The following is a 19,078-nucleotide window of genomic DNA, read 5'->3' as shown; positions in this document are numbered from 1 at the left end:
ACATACAGACATCCGGAGCGAGAGCGTGTGTAATGTACGTGGAAACATATCACGTTGTCCCAGGTAGCTGACTCAGCCCCCTTTTTTTTCCTTTGCCTCTGGTACTTGTTGTACCGAGTTTATATGTGAAAAATGTCCAGAATGCAAAAGTGGGGCTTAAGAGGACCAAATTAAATACTCACAAATCAGGCAAAGTCACCGCGAGTTAAGGATGCCATGCCACCAAGCACCATTTTCACCCATGGTCTTGCTTCCAACAAACGGGGGCATTCCCGGAGTTGTAGTATGAATTTATATCAATTAAACAATAAGGTTAACACACCTGGAGAAAGTGTTTTTGTAAATGGAAGGAGCGCATGATGTGAAGGCGGTGCCCCCAAATGACATGGAATCATCCGGAAACTTGCGGCAAAGAGTATTAGATAACACCACCCTACAGACCAAAAAAGGGAGTGAACACTACTGGCGCCTCAGCCACCTCGCGCACACCCGGCTCCTTTAATTCGGCAGCCCGCCCCGGACCAAAGCAGACCTACGCACCGGTTAACTTTGTTGCTCGGGACGCGACCCCCGCCGTGCGAGACCCTCTTCTTTAGACTCACCTCCGGGAAGGCAGCCAGCCCGCACCTCCATACTTGGCGTTCCCACACCCGGGCAGCCTCACCCGCGCCCCAGCCATCTGCCGGCACTTCCCGTCCCCGCTTGTCACATTTCCGCAGAGCCCACTCTCACTTCCACTTCTGTTACTGATGGGGAGGGAAGGGGGCTGCGTGGAGGCGGGAGGGTGCGCGCCCACCGGGAGCCTGAGCGGAGACCGCCGGGTCTTGATCACGGGGCCGGGCTCCCTTATCTCACCAGCCCGAGCGGGGCCGAGGCAGCCGCCGTATTTCACAATTACCTGTCCTCGTGTCTTCAGTGGGGAAACAAATCTCCGGGCGCCTCCTTTCCCCCAAAAACCGAGTCCCCTCGCCATGCCACAGGGTGACGGTGCAGCGGCTCCTCCTGGGAGTTATGTGCTGTCCATGTCGCGGCGTCTTCCACCTCTCCCGGCTCCGCTGTCACTCCCTGGCCGCCGCTCCGGCTTCTGCAGCTCCGAGGTTCAGCCAAGCCTACCCGGCGCATTTTTTTTCTATTTCAAAACACACCCAAAGAGACTGTGTCACGTGCGCCTGCCCGGAAGCGTCTCGAGTAAACACTTTTCTGCCGGAGTGCGTAAGGCTCACATTGTGACTTACCCTGGAGTTAAAAACAGAGCTGGGGATGAGCTGACAGTCTGCCGAGCAGACATGATGTCATAGTTTCCCAGGGCAGCCCTGGATGTTCAGTTCCTTATCACTGTGCAGTGAATTAAACAAAAAAGTTGAAAACTGCACTAGGGTACCGGCCCTGGGCTTAGTGAAATAAAATTCTATTAGTCGCAGCGATCACGATGGGATTTATGTTAAGAAATGAAACAAAGAATAATGATAGAATAATCACACTCTGGTAATAACGAGGCGCAGAAGCTAACAGTTTTGTAACCTATTAAAATATAGCCACACTTTCAAACATATTATTATATAGCCGCAAAGTGTGTGGGATTTGTTTTCCAAATTGTGGTGCATAATGTAAGGAAATCATACTTTCACTGACTTAGAACAACTTTGTTCTGTCGTCTGTCTTGAATGCGAAGCCTTTGCATACTGCGTGACCGTTACTGCTGCTATCGTTTGGCTGTAATAAGGGATTTTAGGCTTTGCTACAAAAAGCCCAAGGCTTTCCCAGCTGCTGTGAACGAAATGTAGTTTTCAAAGGACAATCTAACTCTCTCAGACGGGACAACATACTATGTAACCAGTCGTGTTGCATGTGCAGGCTCTGTGAACGCCCAAGTTCAAGCCAACAGATCAGTGAGAGACTCGCCAAATGTATTCTGTAATAAATACTTCTTTTTGCTTGCTTCTTGTTGGTGAAAAGCCAGTTAACTATGTACTTATTTAGTGAATGTATGAAATTCTTTAATTAAAGTCTTATAAAAGGATTAGATTCTGCCATGCTGAAGAAGAAGACTTTTTCTGTTAAGAGGATAAAGGGCCACACACAGTTGCGGCTGGTGTCGGGGCAAGATGGCGGGACGAGGAAAACAACACAAAAACAAAAAAAAGAAACTTACCAGCCACATCGCTGCAGCGCCAATCTTCAGGCTCCACTGAAGGCACAAGCTCCTAGCCTGCTCTGCGGCCAATCCTAATGCTGCTCTTATGCTGGTAGCAGAATTAGAATTGGCCTGAGTGCCCTGGCTTTGCACTCCCAGGCAGATTGGGAACCTGTGCCTGCTGTCTCTAACCCGGCAACACAGCTCAGGTTGGAGAGAGCTCAGTGCGCATGTGTGTTTGGCCGTCCTGAGACGGCCAGCCAAACACACATGTGCACTGTCATCCCCCATGGCCCGGTCCCTTGAAAAATAAAACACTAATAAACATTGTTTACTATTGTTTTATTTTTCAATGTGCAGCTACTGCTGCTAGTGGGGCGTGAGGGGTGATGCTGTTCTGCCATAGTGGAGAAGCCGCCGCTGGCCACACAGCAAGAACGAGTCCACAAGGTAGATGGTCCAATTGTTTATTCCTCAGTTAAAATGCTACAAGTGCCGTTCCCAGTTCATGAATCTGTTCAAAGTTCTATTCCCGCTGTTTATGCCCTCAGGACATTCTCTTGCTCGCACACACATAATTCATATGACAATAACCAGCCCCACATCTGTTCAAACAGCAACATGTAATGTGTTACATATACAACTCCCAACAGTTCAAATAACAACATATGTAACACACCTCCCCCCCAAAAATTAAAACAATAAATTCACAATGAAAAATAGTTCTAGCGGCTATTCGCCAAATGCAGACAAGGAATTATGAGAAATTACTGAACATATTCCTTGAACCCTACATTCTCTGCTACTTGTACATACACTATTAAAATCAGATCTTCCAGAGAGAAATGGATTAATTGGTGCACCCATGGATGGTGTTACTCCATCACTGTTTCCAAATCTATGTGCCATGTTTGGTACATCGGAAAAAGCATTATTTTTACTTTCTCCACTGTTCCACTTCATCCTCCCCTTGCCTTCCCCCTTCCTCTATTGTCCCTTTAAATAGGGAAAAACGATTAAGAATCCGCACTGATCCACCACACTGCATTTCTAAACATTTCTTCAACATTCACCAGATCTGACCAGCAGACTTATCCCTTGCTTATTGTTGTGTTTTTTTTTAAGAGAAACGAAGTCACCCACATTCACATTCACTTTGCTGCAAATTACCTTTCTCATATCCATCCCAACTTTCATTTTGTGCTTATAGTCCTCCACCACCCTGCTTATTATTTTGAAATCTACTTCGGTATCATGAGTCTTCTTGTTTTTCAACCACCATGGTACAAGACAAGTACTTGGTTTGCACCCTCTCAAAAATTCAAAATGGGTGTCAGTCTCAGAATTGGGGGTGGTTCTGTATGCTAAGAGCACTGCTTGCTACACCTTTCTCTGACTTAACCCTCCCTTAACAGATAATTAAATAGCCTCATTTACTACTCTGTTAAATATCTCCATTCGGTCATAGGATTCTGAATGTGATTCAGAGATCCTCCTATGAATGACATCACATTTAGACAAATAATTTTGAGCATAATTGCTGGTACTTTGTAGACCATTGTCTGAAACTATTTCTTGTGGCATTCCCGCTCAGCAAAACAACTCATTGAATAATTCTACAACACTCTCTGATGTAACCTCCTTAACCATTGACTTCTGGCCACTTTGAGAAGTAATCTGTGAGAACCATCCCATACGCCTCATGCTTAGGTAAGACGGCAAAAGGACCAATGATGTCTGTGCCCAATTTCATCCATGGTCTTGCGGGAAATTCACTTGGAAACAAATCAGGAATGAGTGGTTTGGCTGACTTATCACTAAATGCACAGTCACTGCATGATCTTACCTGTTGATCAATCATGACATCAATTCCAGGCTACCAAAAATGATCTCTGATACATCTCCTAGTACTAGGTATTCCCAAATGACCTTCATATGCACAATCAATACATTTCTTCATGAGACCAAAAAGAGGAATGGACTTGTCACCGCTCATAATTATTCAATTTTCCACACCTAACTCCACATGTACCTAGAAGAATCCTTTTAACTCTCCTGGAAACTCACATTCCTCAGGCCAGCCACTTACCAGAAATTCAGTGAGTAACTTCATCTTTGAGTCTTTCCTCATTTCATCACCCCATTCAGATTCAAGAATGGTAGTTATTATAAAGTCCACTCCAAACTTCTTTACTTCAAATTCAGACTTTATTGCTTCTTCTCCACTCTGTGCCTTCCTTCTCCTCCTTCATCACCTTCTCTCACCACTCCAACATTCTATCATGCACTCCCGATCCCAACCACCTACAGACCATTCCATCTTTAATCTCCCAGTAGGGGAAGGCGGATCATACCATTATGAACTGAATCTTATCAGTACCTAATACAGTTTGATGTCAATGATATTAATAACCAGATAACCATACTTATCTACAGACTATGCCTTCATGAAACTAAATACATATAGGCCCTCATTCTGACCCTGGCGGTCGGCGGAGAGACGGCGGTCGGACCGCGAACAGACCGGCGGTATTAAAAATGGCATTCTGACCGCGGCGGTCCCCGCCGCGACCGACCGCCACTTCTCCACTCCGACCGCCACGGCGGTCATGACCGCCGGGCTGGAGTTTGCGCACTCCGGCCCGGCGGTCGTCCCAAGACCGCCAAGGGTATTATGACCCTGCCTACCGCCGCGGTTTCTTGCGGGCGGGAACCGCCGTGCGAACCATGGCGGTAAGCACTATCGGGGCCAGGGAATTCCTTCCCTGGCACTGATAGGGGTCTCCCCCACCCCCCACTACCCACCCGAGTCCTCCCCCCACACCCTCCACCCCCCTGCCACCCCCCAGAGGTGGTACGAACCCCCTCCCCACCCCCAGCCCGACATGCACATACATGCACCCCGACATGCACACACCTCCTACACACACATACACAACGGGGACACATACCCGCACACATACATGCAGACATGCGCACCTGCCGAACAGCACACATTACCCATAGACACAGCAGCACCCCCCGCCCGCATACACGCACTCACACACCCCCTCTACACACTCACACGCACACCCCCATGCACGCCCACATCACACAACACCCCCCCACCCCCTCCCCTCACGGACAATCAACTTACCTTGTGCGTTGGTCCTCCGGGAGGCGACGGGAGCCATGGGGAGGTGACCGCCAACAGAAGACCACCAACAGAAGACCGCCACACAGAAATGTGGGTCGTAATTCTGTGGGCGGTGTTCTGCTGGCGTGGCGGTGGAGGTTGACCAGTCTCCACTTTCCCGCCGACCGCCAGTGTGGCTGCTGGCGGTTTTCCGGCGGAACGCTCCCAGCGGTCAGAATGCGCACAGAGGCATACCGCCGCGGTCGGCGGTCTTCACCGCGGCGGTAACTCGGCGGTCTTGCGAAAAGACCGCCAGGGTCAGAATGAGGGCCATAATTTGGTAAGTATAACATTGAATTAAGATATAACACATCTTCCCCTCACAATAAAATAACCAAAACTAGAAGGGGAAGAATTTACACTAAAAAGGAGTCAATTAAATCAAAATTGTGATAGTTCCAGGAATTCAGATGTGTTTCATGTGATTGCTGGACTATCTTACATAATCCTTACTCCATGCAGGCGGTTTGGTCACTCGACTACTGGGAGATCTCTGTACGTTGTCCCGGATCTTTAACCGCGATGGTTCCTTCCAAGTTGGAACTTTGTCTGCAGCCTTAGCAGTGATTGGTACATATTTTGCAACTCTGTCCATGCTCCAGCACTGTCCATTTTCTAAAATAACAACATTCTTTTTTACTTTTGAAATGCAATATGGTCCCATGAATTTCAACTCTCTCAACCCCTTTCTCGAGTAACCTGCTGGTTTCCTGATCATCACATCATCTCCCACCCTCCAGCATTGTTTTTTAACACCGAATTTGGCATTATACCTTTCTCTATACTTTTCCTGGTACATTGCTACTTTTGTTTTAGCCCCTGGAGATGTATTTTTGCATTGTCTTCCCCCCCCAAACCATGCGGGAAAGAATTTGGTACATGGTACCCTGCCTCGTAATGCTGAGAAAGGTGATATATTCGTTATAGAGTTAGGAGTGGTGTGATAGGCCCATAGAATTTCTCTAATGGCATTCTCAATGTTCAACCTGTTAATACTTGCTAACTGGATACACTCCTTTATCATTCTATTAGCTCGTTCTGCTAAGCCATTGGCTCTAGGACAATATAAGGCTGTGGTGTAATGTTTTACCCCAATAGAATCCAAAAACTGTTTAATTGGGCTCGAAGTTAATTGGACCCCATTATCCGTTATAAGAAATTCTGGAATTCCTTCTATGCTAAACACATTTTTCAGGAAGTTGATGACTGATTCGGTAGTAATTATGTTAACTAATTTGGTTGTGATCCAGTGCGATTGATAGTCTATAAGTACAATCACAAATTTCGTAGGCAGACCAGTATAATTAAGGGGCCCAATGATGTCTAACGCTAACTTAGTCCATGGCTTGTCAGGAACCTGTACTGGGGAAATTGGTGTCTTGCGTGTGATCTTGGACTTGTCACTTAGCGCACAAAAGGTGCATTCTTTAACTTCATTCTCAATTGAGGAATCCATATTGGGAAACCAAAATCTTTCTCTTACTCGGGCCTTCGTAAGACTTCTCCCTAAATGACCCTCGTGAGCAAGTTTTATTATTTTTTGTCTGAGATTCTGAGGCGGTATTATTTTGTAATTCCTGAGAATATAGTTGTCTTTTTCATTAATTTCCAATCTTACCTCCCAATAGTCTTTGATGATGTCTTCTAAGTCTTTTTTCATCTTAGGCCACCCCTCTCTTGCCTTCACCCTCAAAAGAGCTAATGAATCATTTTGTTGATATGCAGATTTCCACTCCTCATCACTAATGGATGGTACGTCAACTGCTAAAATAGGGTGTTCTATGGTGTCAAAGTTTTCGATACAGTCAATTGGGCTTCTCGAGAGAAAATCAGCTGCACAGTTCTTATACCCTGGAAAATATTCCACTGTAAAACAGAAGTTTCTTAAGGCTAGAATCCACCTAGCTATCCGGGGTGTGCTACTATTAAACCCCTTAGTAGAAAATACATATACCAATGGCTTATGGTCAGTGCGTAATATGAATTGAGTGCCCCACAGTAAAAATTTAAAATGTTTCACTGCCCAGAAGCATGCGCGAGTCTCCCTTTCGATAACCGAATAATTAGCCTCAGCCTTGCTCAAAGTCCTCGACGCAAACGCTACTATTCTTTCCTCTCCATCAATAATTTGCGATAAGGTGGCACCCAAACCTAACTTGCTGGCATCGGTTGTAAGGAAGGTTTTCCTACGGTGGTCAAAATTGCACAAATATGGGGCATTCACAATGGCTGACTTGATATTCTTAAACGCTTCGTCCTGGACTTCCTTCCAATCATAAGGAGCTTTGTTTTTCAACAGCTCTCTAAGACTCGCAGAGACCGCTGAGAAATTTTTTACATATTTTGCCATAAATTCGGCAAGGCCCAGGAAGGATTTTAGCTCATCTTTGTTTTTGGTGCACTGGCATTCACTACTGCATCAACAAGAGAAACTTTGGGTTTAAAGCCATCTTTTGATATAACATGCCCCAAGTATTCTACCGAATTTACCTTCAGCCTACACTTTTCTTTCTTTAGTGTGAGTCCTGCTGCTTTTAATTTTCCTAGGACAATCCTAAGTATTTTGTCATGCTCTATTTCAGTTGCTCCGTATATAAGTACATCATCTTGGAAGTACAGAGTGTTGGACACCTTGCCCAGAATGTTCTGCATAATTTTTTGGAAAACCGCTGCAGCTGATGCCAGCCCGAAAGGCATTCTATTGAACATGTAGGATCCAAATGGAGTGGTGAATGCTGTAAGCCATTTAGACTCCGGGTGCAGTTCCACTTGATGGTATGCACTCGAGAGATCTAACACCGAAAAGTATGAAGCTTCCCCCATAGTGCTCAGAATTTCGTGTATTCTTGGAAGAGGATGCCTCTCAACCCAGATATTCTTGTTTAGGTCTCTTAAATCCACGCAAATTCTAATTTCATTTTTGTTATTTTTCTTGGCCACCACAATGGGGGCCAACCATTCGGAGCATTCGATGGGTTGAATAATTCCTTGTGACTCTAGTTTTTCTAATTCTTCTTTGACTAATTGCTTCAGCAGGTGTGGAATAGGTCTGGTTTTATGCACAGTGGGCTTATTTTTTGGTTTGAGTTTGATTTTATGCTGGAAGTTTTTCAGTAATCCTAACCGCTCACAAAAAATATCTGGGAATTCTTGAACGAAAGCTTCTCCCAAATTAGAATTATCAATACACAGAACTTGTTCAGAATTGTTAGGATCTAGTGTTATCCCCAGTTCTTTTTGATGTTGCCAAGCTAATAGATTGGACCCTTCCTCTACCACATATACTTTCCCAACCGTGGATCTCTCCTTAAAGGAAATGATGCCTTTAAACATGCCTTTCAAGATTATTGGATCTCTGTTGTAACCTTTTGGACTTATATCTGGATTCTGTAGTTCAATTATACCATTCTTTTGAATTTTGTGAAAGTTCCTTGCATCTATTATGGTGAATGGGGAACATGAGTCAGCGTACATTCTGATGTTCTCTTTATCAATTGCGATTGTACACACAGGGTATTGGGTGTTGATTTTATCCTCACTGTAAACCTGTAGAATAATTTTTTTAATTAATTGCGGTGGTTCTTCAGATTTTTTGTTATCCCCATTCTTGGAACTATCTTTACATACCCTTGCAAAGTGACCCCTACGATTGCATTTCCTGCAAATTGCTGATCTAGCTTGGCAGGCTGTGGAATTGGCAAGGTGATTGCTGCTGCCACAGCGATAACAAGTGAAATTTGTTTTGTTACCATTATACCTTTTGTTTTGTTTCTCGTTACCCTTAATTTTTAGAATTTTCTCCTCTTTTACTTCCTCCACTATTTCATTTACCTGTGTTTCAGAGGAAGTGGAATTAATTTCCTGTAGACAAATAGCTGTATGTTCAATTGATTTGGCTAATTCAACTGCTTCTACCAACCCTGGTTGCTTCTGCAGAAGCTTTTCTTGTATTTTAATGTTATTAGTACAACGGACTAACTGATCCCTAATTAGAGAATCATTCAATTCTCCGAACTCGCATAACGTACTCAACCCTCTTAAAGCCGCAATATAGTTTATTACACTCTCCTGCTTGCCTTGGCATCGGGAAAAAAAGTTATGTCTTTCTAAAACTACATTGATTCTATCTCCAAATTGCTTTTCTAATTTAGAGTATGTAGTTACATATTCATCCTGGGCTTGTCCCTCAGGAAAGATTGGATCAGGGAGGGATTCATATATTTTCCTCCCATGAGTTCCTAGATTATGAAGCAAAATATGTTGATTCCTAATAGGATTGAATTTATCCCCTCCAATTGCAATTAAGTAAGACTCAAAATTTTTTAACCAATCTTTCCAAGGTACATTTGGTTCCCCCATCTCATTCAAGAATGGGACTGGTTGTGACATCCCCGCTGCTGCCATTGTTCTGGTTATTACAAATTTACAGATAATATTCTAATAACTACCCCTTGACAAGAACTAAATTAGACTTATACCTAAGAATACCAATAAGCGGATTACAGTAGATCAATACATATGTTTTGTATGTGCAAACATTCTCCTTTAATTCGAACAGAAATGTCTGAGGAAAAAAGTGTACTGAATAACCTATCTAAGATTATTATTATCGGTATCCATGCTTATAGAGAAGAGAAAACTATTCAAAATATGTCCAATTTGTTAATAAGCTGTGCCTGTCAGCGTAATTGCTTAACAGGCAAATGTGTGCTTCTTTAAATGCTGTGCCTGTCAGCGGTGTTCAATTAGCGTTTTGAAGTACACGCCTGTAATTGAATGTAATTCGAAGAATTCAATTTAATATTTTCCTTAACAGAACAGAATGTTAGCCTGTTGTTTAGTCACTGTGTTGTTGAACTAAGTTTGACCTTTGCCGTTGACAGAACTTGATTCCAAGTTCTAATGGAATTCCAGTCAGGCTTCACATAAACAGAAGCTCCGTCGCTTGAAGAGAATTCTGAAGACACACGAATATAACATCTGAATGCCGTTCGCTTTGGCTGCCAAAAAATTTTGCTTTGAGTGACAGCGTTTCCTTGCTAATTGACGCGGTGATACTTCGGTTCTATATTTCACTCACAATTCCGTTTACTGCGGTTCTACGTTCGCTGATATGAATCACGGCTTCAAATCCTGACAATAACACGCTCGGAATCTGGATGCCGTTCGCTTTGGCTGACGAACAATTTTGTTTCACAATGTCACCCGCGAATGCCGTTTACTTTGGCTCTGTGTAAGCCGATATGAAACACTAGAAAACAAATAGAGAAAACAAACACCTTCTGAACACGCTTGGAATCTGAATGCCGTTCACTTTGGCTGACGAACAATTTTGGCTGACAGAATTCCTTCGCTAATTGCCGCGGTGCTGCTTCTTTTCACAACCTTGGTTCTGCATACGCTGACATCAATTACCAGAACCACAGCTTCAATTCCTGACAATAAACACACCCTGAACGCGCTTAGCTTATTACTCCATATTTTTCCTTTGTAAGCATTTGCCGCTTCAAAACATTGCAGTGCGGATTACACTTTGTTTTTCAGTCAGATGACAGGACCTTCTGTACGCATGTTTACAGTCAATAATGAAAGTATATTTAACTCGAATACTTGAAAGAGTATTTAAATCTTCGAGTTGTTTGTTATGTAGAATACTTATTCCAGAGTCAAATAGAAGGACACAGGATAGGTGGAGTGTCACCAACCTGAAAAGGGGTGAAGAAGAATGTGCCCCCTTACGCACTCCTCGTCGCCAGTATTATAAAGTCCTCTCCAAACTTCTTTACTTCAAATTCAGACTTTATTGCTTTTTCTCCACTCTGTGCCTTCCTTCTCCTCCTTCATCACCTTCTCTCACCACTCCAACATTCTATCATGCACTCCCGATCCCAACCACCTACAGACCATTCCATCTTTAATCTCCCAGTAGGGGAAGGCGGATCATACCATTATGAACTGAATCTTATCAGTACCTAATACAGTTTGATGTCAATGATATTAATAACCAGATAACCATACTTATCTACAGACTATGCCTTCATGAAACTAAATACATATAATTTGGTAAGTATAACATTGAATTAAGATATAACAGTAGTGTTGTCTATAACTGTCCAATTCACATCAGCAACTGCAAATACTCATGTTCTTCATCCAATTCATCAACCAGATTTTCAGCTGACATTGGTAATCTTGACATTCAATCTGCATGAATATTGTTTTCCCTGCAACATATTCAATTCTGTATTGAAACTGTTGTAATCTGGATGCCAGTCTGTCCAGTCTAGCAGTCATTACACGTCCTCCACCAGGAAACAACATGTGCCTCAATAGTTAATGATCTGTTCTCATAACAAAATTAGTCTCCACAAAAACATTTTGTAGTGTTCCAAACCCCACACACAGGCAAGAAGTTCCCTCTCTATTACAGAGTAATCACGCTCAGCTCCACAGTGCATTCTTGAAGCATAGAAAACTATCCATTCTCTTCCATTTTCTCTCTGCATGAGGACTGCCCTAAACCACAATTACTTGCATCCATAGCTAATGTACATTCCTATCCCTCAACATACAGTTTAAGACAAAGTGCATTGCAAATTAATTCTTTCATCTCATTGAAGGCACCTTTCCTTGCTCCATTCCACTCAAATTTTGCATTCTTCTTCAACAACTCCCTAAAAGGCTTGACCTTCTCAGCATAGGTTTGAAAGAACTTTGCTTAAAACTCAATTCATCCTAAAAAGGCAATCAATTGCTCTTTGCTGTCAGGTATAGGCACTTTCAAAATACTTTTAACATGACTATGTTTTACCTGACCTACTTATGAGATGTCCCAAATACTCTACTTCATCTTCTCGAGCTTCACATTTGTTCATTTTGAGGTTAATCCTTTATCTGGCAGTACCTGCAGGACTCCATCCAGGTTTTTTTCATGTTCTTCAATGTTGCACTCATACCAAAATATCATCCTTGAAGGCAATTGTCCCAGGTTCTCCCTCCAGTGTTTCTTTCATTAAATGCTGGAAAACGAAGGCAATGCTGGCTAGACCAAAAGGCATCCTACAATAATGGAATACTCCTTGTGGTGCAATGAATGATGTTAGCATTTTTGCTTCATCCTCAAGCTTGACCTTTTGGTATGCACTAGATAAGTCCAGGGTAGAAAAGGCCTTGGCACCCACTAGGGTTGAAACCATTTCATGTAGATTTAGCAGGGGATGGTAATCCCCCCAAATGGCATTATTGATACTGCATACGTCAATGCAGACCCCCAATTCCCCAGATGATTTTACTGAAATAACAATAGGGGACACCCAAGGTGATGATTCTACAGGCACAATTATACCCTTTTCTCATAAATCCTTTAGTATCATTTTAAGTTTTTCCCTATAAGCAAACAGTAAATTTCTGACCTTATGCCCTACATGTATCACACCACTCTTCAATACTATACAATGTTTAAAACCTTTATATTCACCTAATTTTTAATTGAAAACCCCATTATACTTTTTCCAATTGTGATATAAACTCATTCACTCATGTTGAATTCCCACAAGCACTGCCCTTCTATTCATCCACTACACAGACAACTGATTTTAACTCAGTATCCAGTCTAATGCCCATTTCAACTTGACAAGGCCATCCCAATAATGAGCATCCTTTTCATGCTACATATACTTTTCCTCTAGTACTGCATCCCCAAAAATCAAACTTTCCCCCAAATGTGTTCTGCCAATTCAATTTTATGTCCTGTATATCCCATAGGAGCATCATCTAGTGGCAGTAAACATATATTAGGCCATAATTCATCCATAATCCCCTGCTCAATAATAGTGTACCAAGAACAGGAATCAACTAGAACAGAAATATAGCAGGACCGAAACTTTCTTTTGACTGATCCATCCCCTACGTTCAACACAGTATTTGGATCTTGTGTCACTTTCTCAATTTCTGCTAACTGGTCCTCACATACATTTACATAGTTGTTTTCCATAAATTGTAATTGTAATTGTAATTGTATTTATATTTATATAGTGCTTACTACATTGGATCTCCACACTCTACTGTAATGCCCTTTTTTATTGCATTTAGAGCATACTTTATCCATGTCAGGGCAACCTTTAAAATTACTTAAAAGTGAGGGATTCCCACATCTATAGCATGCTAGTGAGGGTTTCCTGACCTCTTGCTTTTTTAATATAGTTGTAATTAATTTTTCATTATGCTACGTAACAACATGAATCTCACCCCTGGGTAAACCCTTTATCTCTTGGACACATTTTCTTGAATGTTCTATTGCTTTGACAATCTCAATGGCCTCATTAAGTGACATATCAGCACTAGCCCACAACCTCTCCTGAACATTCTTACTATTGGTTTTCATCATAATCTGATCTTTTAATACTTGCTCATAATCAGTGTGCTCAGAATCACAAGTTGAAGGAAGTGACTGTATCTTTGAAACTATTCTTCAATAGGTTTATTGACATTTTGTTTCCTGGAGCAAAATTTAAATCTCTTCTTAATTGCAGGAGGCTGGCCCTCTATGTAGTGTGCAAAGCTAGGCACACTGTGCAGGGAGTCCAGGCAACCACACTTTGGTTTCCAGAGCTAAAATCAGATCACCTAATGCTCCAATTTTTGAGGTAGCTGGTCGAGCAGTTAGGCTAATCCAGGAGATGTGCTAAGAATTTGTTGTACACACAATATCAGTCATGCACCACACACACTCACTGAATAACTCGAGACCAGAATTTATTAAAAAAAAACAATTTTTATATACTTCTTAAGACCAAATGGTAAAGATACGTTAAGTTATTTTTGAGTTATGATCTTTCAAAGTTTTAATAAAGTTAGTCTTTCTGTGCATAATTAAGCACCATAGGAATCAATGGAAGGCCACCTGTAAAAAGGCATATAAAATCACACAGTTGAGTTGCCAGTCTTTTCTTTTGCAGGATGGTCGATGAGGTTGGTGGACACACGGTGCCAGTTGGAGAGCTTCAGGTGGCTCCATGTTCCGGCGGGAGCAGAGCTGGAAAGTCTCTTGGCACAGGCATATGGCCACTTGAAGGGGCCACCTGGAAAAGGGGCTGGTTTGCAGAATTAAAAGTGATGTCGCAAGTTGAGGTCCCAAGGGGTTAGGGACCCATGGCACACAGCTGGTTCCACGATGCAGGGCTCAGGGCGGCCGGCTGCATGGTGAGGTGGAGGTCTTGGAGGCTGTGCACAATGAAACCCTTTGGAGCTGAAGGTAAGTCTTCTTCCAGGGGCCCTGCAGGACAACAAGGGTGCTCTGGTTGGGGGTCCAGATTGTTCCTGATCTCTCTCGACTGGGGCTTCCTCCTGGTTCAGTTGTGGCTCTGGGAGAGCTGTTTTTGCTGTAGTCCGATGTACACTGACCAGTAACTGGGGTATTGGCACAACTCACCATTAGAGGGTGCATTGTAGCTCTCATCTGGGTTGTTGTTGGTGTGTCATCGGGTCTGGCTGCGACTTCTGATTGTGGAGCTATTGGCCAGTCAGTGAAGTGACCCTCACCGGTTTGCTGGTTCTTGCTAGTTTGTCTTGCTTCTTGAGTGGTGCCTCCACCCAGGAGGGAGATTTGGGGCTATTTGTGAAGCCTGGAGGTCCTCTGAGTCTTTTGAGGTTGGTCCAGTGGTCAGCTCCTCTGCAGCGGTGATTGTCGGGACTCTGGTGCAGCAAGCAGGGGTCTTGGAGCCTCTTCTGCTGCAGCAGGTCCTCTGTTCTCGTGCTGTCAGGTCCTTTGGTGCTGTCTTCTTTTCTTCCTGATGAATGTGATTTCTTGGTCTAGGGGGATCCCACTAAATATTGAATTTAGTGGGGGCTTTAGGCGGAACCTGGTAGTGTCCAATGGGACACTTACCCTTGGGTGGCTACACCCACTACAGTGACCACTTCCTGTCAGAAGGGTCACTACCCTAAACATCATTGCCTATTTTTCTGCCATTCAGAATGGAGGTAAATGAAATGGAGGGTCCACTTTACCTGCAAGCCCCTATGTGTGGTGCATGCTCAGTGAGACCCCTCCTCCTACCCTTTGTGTGGTTTCCTGCCTTTGCTACTGCTAAAAGTGGGGGTTGACAAAGGTGGAAGCCATCCGATTCTAGCAGCAGTCGTGGGGTCTTGAGTTTCAAGGGCAGTAGCCCTTTGAAGCTCACCGCTAGGGGAATGCACAGGAAGAGCATTGTCTTACAAACCAGAGAGATAGGGCTCTCCCTCAAGGTTTGTATATCGGCTGTCTGGAGGTGGCATGCTGGATGGAACCAGTCAGCAACCATACCAGTTAGGTTAGCTTTTGCAGGGGGCACCTCTAAGGTGACCCCTGGGTACATTTAGGGATACATCCAATACTGGTACCAGTTTGGATTTATCATCCTGAGTTGTTTGATACCAAATAACCCAGGGTGCAGTGTGGCCATCATATGGCTGGGGAATTTGTGTTTTTGCAAGTGTCCACCACATGCACTTAAAATGGCTGCTCTGTTCACTCACTATGTCCCAGGTTTGGCAAGGACACAGTGGGGGTATATTGCTCATGCAGCTATACCCTCACATATAGTATGGGCTGGAAGGCCTGCTAGAGGGGTAACGTACCCATAACATATACAGTATAGGGTGGACAGGGCACACAGGGAGTGTGTCATGTCCAAATTGTCTTTTTAGGTTTGCCCCAGGACACTCAGCCTGCAATGGCAGTGCTGGGCGCATCTGGGTGCAGGGCCCTACAGGGTGGTACAATCAGTGCTGCTGCCCTCAGGGGCCTACCCCTAATATTCCATGCCCTGGGTACAGGTGTACCCATTTACTAGGGACTTACAGTGATATTTAAGAGTGAATCCAATTGTGCCAAGCATCATAACAGATTTAGGGAAAGAGCTCTGGTACAAGGAACCTGGTTAGCAGGGGTCCTGGGCACTACAACCTCTAGGACACATCAACATCAGGCAAAAAGTGGGGTCTAACCATGCAAAAAGAGGCCTCCTTTCACACTACCCCTGCAAATGAAAGAGGATGAGACTACCCTTTCCCTAGTGAGTCTTCATCTTCTAAGTGGAAGAACCTGGAGAGGCCATTTGCATTGACCTGGGCAGTCCCAGGTCTGTGTCCTACTTTAATGACCATCCCCTGTAGGGAAATGGACCACCTAAGCAGTTTGGGGTTCTCACCTTTCATTTGTTGTAGCCATCTGAGAGGCCTGTGGTCAGTTTGAACAGTGAAATGAGAGCCAAACAAGTATCGGCCTCAACTTCTTCAGGGACCAAACCACAGAAAGGCTTCCCTCTCTATGGCACTCAATTTGTGTTCCTTAGAGAGTAGCCTTTTGCTAATAAAAGCAACAGGCTGGTCATGTCCATCATCATTCCTTTGGGAAAGGACCGCCCCTATTCCCATTTCTGAAGCATCTGTTTGTACTATGAATTCCCTGGAGTAGTCTGGTGCTTGTAGAACTGGAGCAGAGCACATAGCTTCCTTCAGAGTGTCAAAGGCCTTTTCACAACTCACTGTCAAGTTGATTTTTCTGGGCACCTTCTTGGAGGTAAGCTCTGTGTGGGGGCATCTGTGGTGCCATAATCCTTCACAAACCTCCTACAATATCCAGTTAAACCAAGGAAGGCCCTGACTTGTGTCTGGGTTGTGGGAGATCCCCAAGCCAGAAAAGTCTGAATCTTTTAGTTGGAAAGGTTGCACTTGGCCTCCACCCAGCAGGTGGCCCAAGTACACAACTTTTCCTTGCCCTATCTGACACTTACTTGCCTTGATAGTGAGGCCTGCCTTTTGCAGAGCCTCAAGTACCTTTCCATGGTGGATAAGGTGATCCTGCCAGGTGGAATTATATACAGATATGTCATCTAAGTAAGCTGCACTAAAAGGTTCCAGTCCAGTAAGGACTTGGTTCACCAATCTCTGGAAGGTGGCAGGTGCATTCTTTAGTCCAAAGGGCATAACAGTGAACTGATAATGCCCACCGGAAGTAGAAAATGCTGACCTCTCTTTTGCTCCTGGGGTAAAACCAATCTGCCAGTACCCTGATGTTAAATCATATACTTGGCTGCCCCTAATCTGCTAATCAGCTTTTAGGATTGGGTGTGCATCCGTTTTGGTTACTGAGTTGAGGCCCCTGTAGTCCACACAAAACCTAATTTCTTTCTTGTCACCCTTGGAGTGAGGTTTAGGGACTAAGGCTACTAGGCTAGCCCAGGGGCTCTCTTAGGATTCAATGACACCGAAATCCAAAATTTTCTCCACTTCAGCTTCTATGCTTCCTCTGACATGGTCAGCCTGTCTATACATTTTGTTCTTGACAGGCAGGCTGACACCAGTGTCCACATCATGGGTACACCAGTTTGTCTTCTTGAGAGTCAGAGAAAAGAACTCAGCATACTGGTTGAGGACTTGCCTGTAATCAGTCTGCTGTTGTTATGAGAAGGTATCTGACAAGACCACTCCATCTACAGAACCATCTTGGGGGTTGCTGGAGAGGAGATCAGAGAGAGGCTCACTCTCATCCTCCTGTCCCTCATCTGTAACCACAAGCATGGTCACATCAGCTCTATCATAAAAGGGTTTTAGGAGGTTGACATGTATGATTCTTTTGGGGTTCTTGCAACTGCCTAGGTCCACTAGATAAGTGACCTCCCCTTTCTTTTCAAGAATGGGATAGGGACCAGACCATTTGTCTTGGAGGTCCCTCACAGGCTCTAACACCCAAGCTTTCTGCCCTGGTTGGAACTCCACCATAGCAGCTTTGTGGTCATACCAAAGCTTTTGAAGCTCTTGGCTGGCCTAAAGATTTTTGTTGGCTTTCTCCATGTACTCAGCCATCCTAGAATGTAGGCCTAGTACATAGTTCACAATGCCCTGTTTGGGCTCTTTGAGAGGTCTCACCCAACCTTCTCTTACAAAACGTAGTGGTCCCCTTAGAGGGTGCCCAAACAAAAGTTCAAATGGAGAAAAACCTACTCCCTTTTGTGGCTCTTCCCTATAGGCAAATAGCAGGCAAGGAAGTAGGACATCCCATCTCCTTCTGAGTTTTCAGGGAGTCCTCCAATCATGCCTTTTAGGGTCTGGTTGAACCTTTCCACCAGCCCATTGGTTTGTGGAGAGTATGGGGTAGCAGACATGAAGTTTGACACTCTGTCTGATACTACCTCCTTAGGGAGCCCAACCCTGGCATAGATACCCAAGAGGGTCTTTGCAACTGCAGGTGCAGTTATTGTCCTGAGGGGAATAGCCTCAGGATACCTAGTGGCATGATCCACTACCACTAAGAAATATATATATATATGTCCTGATGCTGTTGGAGGGTCAAGGGGACCAACAATGTCAACCTCTACCCTTTCAAAGGGTATCCCAACCACAGATAGTAACATTAAGGGGGCCTTTAAGTGCCCATCTGCCTTCCCACTGGCTTGGCAGGAGGGACATGAATGATAAAAGTCCTTCACTTTTTGATATATATCTGGCCAGTAAAAGTGGTTAACCAACCTACTCCAAGTCTTATTCTGGCCCAGATGCCCTGCTAGGGGGATGTCATGGGCTAAAGTGAGAAGGAAGTCTTTGAACTTCTGTGGCACTACCACCCTCCTGGTTGCACCAGGCTTGAGGTCTCTGGTCTCAGTGTACAGGAGCCCTTCCTCCCAGCAGGCCCTGTGGGTACCACTGACATTTCCTAGCTCCTCCTGAGCAGTTTGCTGTCTCAGGCCTTCAAGAGTGGGACATTCTCTTTGTCCCTGGCACAGAGCTTC

General features: G+C 44.2%; 1 protein-coding gene across 3 annotated transcripts in view; it reads right to left on the bottom strand.

Moving 5' to 3' along the window:
• B3GNT2 (UDP-GlcNAc:betaGal beta-1,3-N-acetylglucosaminyltransferase 2) overlaps positions 1-1,244 on the bottom strand; it is a 124,340-nt gene extending 123,096 nt beyond the window's left edge. Inside the window, exon 1 of one of the 3 annotated variants that reach the window (XM_069234206.1) lies at positions 899-1,244. The gene's annotated coding sequence lies outside the window, so the exon portion shown is untranslated. Of the gene's footprint in view, positions 1-602; positions 706-898 lie in introns of those variants that run through there. The other 2 variants (XM_069234208.1, XM_069234207.1) reach the window with 2 other exon arrangements.
• Between the last annotated feature and the right edge of the window lie 17,834 nt (positions 1,245-19,078).

The sequence above is a fragment of the Pleurodeles waltl genome, chromosome 5, assembly GCF_031143425.1.
Source record: "Pleurodeles waltl isolate 20211129_DDA chromosome 5, aPleWal1.hap1.20221129, whole genome shotgun sequence".
NCBI lineage: Eukaryota > Metazoa > Chordata > Amphibia > Caudata > Salamandridae > Pleurodeles > Pleurodeles waltl.
Note: the sequence above shows the minus strand (reverse complement) of the source record. Positions and strands in the feature narration are given on the sequence as shown.